Raw genomic sequence first — 3,579 nt, 5'->3', positions numbered from 1 at the left:
ACATTGTATGCATAATAAATAAATAAAGTTTAAAATTAGTAAATAAATAAATAAAATGGGGTTAGGGGGTATGTGGCTCAGAGTTTAGAGTGCTTCCCTAGCATCCATGAAAGCCCCGGCTTTTACCCTCAGCACGTAAACCAGTGTGGTAGTCATAACTATAATCCCAGCTCTCCAGAGAAAAGGCAGGAGGACCCTGTCTCTAAATAAATAACAAGGAAACAAACAAAAAGGTTAAAAGTCTGGAAATCAATAAAAGTGGTGTCGCACTGATATGTATGTAAACAGATAAACAGGTGGTCTACTTAAGGACATTTGACAGTCAGAAATGATATGTGACAGAAAGGACACCTCACTGAGGCACACACACACACACACACACACACACACACACACACACACACACACGGCACTGGGTATAGTGGCGCACTCGGATCTCTGTGAGTTTGAGGCCAGCCTGATCTACATTAGTAAGACCTTGTTTCAAAACAGAAACACATAGGAGTTCTGTTATAGTTTGAGTTTTTATTGCTGCGAAAAGACACCATGACCACGGCAACTCTTATAAAGAAAACCTTTAATTGTGGTGACTTGCTTACAGTTTCAGAGGTTCAGTTGTCACCATGGTAGCAGGGAGCAGGGAGTATGCAGGCAGAGGTGGTGCTGGAGCTGAGAGTGCTATAATTTACAGGTAACAGGAAAGTCACCTGACAAGGCATTCAATTTTGCTCCTTGGAATTTTATATTAGCTGAGCGGCGGCAGCGCACGCCTTTAATCCCAGCACTCGGGAGGCAGAGGCAGGTGGATCTCTGTGAGTTTGAGGCCAGCCTGGTCTCCAAAGCGAGTTTCAGGAAAGGCACCAAAACTACATAGAGAAACCCTGTCTCAAAAAAAACAAAACAAAACAAAAGAAATTTATATTAAAGCAATAGAGGCTAGCTATCAGAACAGATACTAGCAATATATATATACCATAGTGGGGAGGGTGTAAGGGTGTGGTGGAACCTAGATCTGAGAGTATGAACTCACTCTGTAGACCAGGCTGGCCTCGAACTCACAGAGATCCGCCTGCCTCTGCCTCCCGAGCGCTGGGATTAAAGGTGTGCACCACCATTGCTGGCCAGGCTATAGACTTTTTGAGCATGTATCTCTTTTTTTTTTTTTTTTAAAGATTTATTTATTTATTATGTACACAGCATGTATGACTGCAGGCCAGAAGAGGGCACCAGATCTTGTTACAGATGGTTGTGAGCCACCATGTGGTTGCTGGGAATTGAACTCAGGACCTCTGGAAGAGCAGTCAGTGCTCTTAACCTCTGAGCCATTGCTCCAGCCCTTGAGCATGTATCTTTTCCCTGGCTAACTATAGCAAGCTGGGCTCCCAGTCAGCCCTAAGTCACGAGGGCGGTACAGGGACACTACAGAGCACAGTCTAATAGCTAAGCTGTAGTATGTGGCAGACTAGGTGTTTTCAACTGTTTGTTTAAGATAGCATCTCATATAGCCCAGGATAGTCTGGAACTCTTTATGTAGCCCAGGTTGACCTTGACTTATGCACCACAAGAAAGTAGACTTATGTCAATGTATTCTTGATTTGTGATACTTCCAATTTAAGAGGGGGTTCTAGGCCACACCCCGTCATAAGTCAAGAAGCTTATTCATGGCAATATCCTTTTTTTTTTTTTTTTTTTTTTTTTTTGGAGCTGAGGATCAAACCCAGGGCCTTGCGCTTGCTAGGCAAGCGCTCTACCGCTGAGCTAAATCCCCAACCCAGCAATATCCGTATTTAATTAGGAAATATCCTGTGTCTTAGTGGCTCTACCTCTGTGAATTTCTCAGTAAGCCAAAGATACAAAGTGTGGCATTGTGTGTAGTCTCCCAAGATTGGAAGCCACCTAATTATCACCCACTGAAAATTCTTTTTTTTTTCCCCCTCCAAGACAGGATTTCTCTATGTAATAGCTGTGACTGTCCTGGAACTCACTCTGTAGACCAGGCTGGCCTGGAACTCACAGAGATCCACTTACCTCTGACTCCAGAGTGCTGGGACTAAAGGCCTGTGCCACCACCGCCTGGTCTCAGAAAATTCTTTAAATGGAAATGTACATGTGGCCAATGGAACACAGAATAGCTCCCCACCACCACCACCCCAACCCAATCCCCAGACAGGGTTTCTCTGTGTAGCCCTGGCTGTCCTGGAGCTCGATCTGCAGGCCAGACTGGCCTCAATCTCACAGAGATCCACTTGCCACTGCCTCCCTAAAGGCCTGAGCTACTACCACGAGGCCAGAGTAGCCATTTTAAAAACAGTGAATTCCTTCCTGTAGGAAACGGGTCTGGAGATTCAAGATCTCCCACACAATCCAAAACATTTTTGCAAGGCAAAACTGTTTACTTCTGCAGAAGCAGGTTGCCCCGCCAGGCTGAGCAAGCAACCACATCCAGAAGGGCCCTGCAGATTCTTTTTTTTAAGGGTCTCACTCTGTAATTATGGCTGGCTGGAACTGGTATGTAGACCACCAGGCTGGCCTCGAACTCTCAGAGATCTGCTTGCTTCTGCCTCAGAGGGCTGGGATTAAAGGCCTGGACTCAGCTTCCTGATGGGTTTTTATTCCTGAAACAAAGGGGTTCTGTTGTCTCCCCGAGTGGTCAGAACCGGCCTCACATTCTGACCTGATTGGCTAATACAGACAGCTGCGCAGTTTGCAGGGGAGACATGAAATTTGAGCATATCTTTTGCTTTCTGTAAGTGCGCCGCCCCCCCCCCGCACCCCCTCCCCCCCCAGGAATCTCAATTTCTGCTAAGTGGCTCCATTACAAATCCTCCTAACTGCTCTCAGTTTCCCAGATTCCTTTGCACCGAAGGTTGGTCATGTGACCCTGCCTGTACGGTCCTTAAATGCTTTTCCCTCCTGTTTTGTGCTAACCATGCTGAGTCCCGGGACAACATGAGCTGTCCAGTGCTAAAATCAGAGGCACACAGGGAAACGCGCCCAGGACCCTTGTCTAGTCACTGGGATTTCTCTCCCAAAGCGCCGGCGACCATATACTGCGAGTCATCAGAGTAGGGCGAAGCTCTCGGGCCTGGTGCTTCAGAAACGGTCCGGGCCTCGGCTTCCAAGGGCTCCGCCCATTTTCGGGGTTCCTGTTTCAAAACACTTCTCTTTGCACAGCCCAGAGCCCCTGCCAGGCTCCTCACCATGTCCTTTGCCCATTGCAACCTTCCTCTGGTTGAAAGGCACACGGGTGGCCAGGCGTTCGCGTCCCTTTCTAGCCAATGCCCTCCTGCACCCCTAGTGCCCAGTCCCAGGTTGTCGGAATAATCCCGTTCCTGAAATCCTCTCTTCCCTGCCGCGTCTGCACAGATGGGAGTCAGGGACGTCTGTAGGAGCTGGCAGGGCTTTCTCAGGCAGCTCCCGTGTGTTTTCTGCACCGCTCCATCTCTGACTCGGCCTGTAGAGCCAGGGTCGCGCCCTGCAGGCCATTGGGGGCTGGGGCTCTCCGGCCCCGCCCTCGTTTCGCCTCCGCCCATTGGCGGCCGCGGGGGGCGGAGGCGAGGGAGTGGGTCTACAGCTTTG

Source organism: Peromyscus eremicus, chromosome 23, assembly GCF_949786415.1.
Source record: "Peromyscus eremicus chromosome 23, PerEre_H2_v1, whole genome shotgun sequence".
Classification (NCBI taxonomy): Eukaryota; Metazoa; Chordata; class Mammalia; order Rodentia; family Cricetidae; genus Peromyscus; species Peromyscus eremicus.
This window is presented reverse-complemented; position numbering follows the sequence as displayed.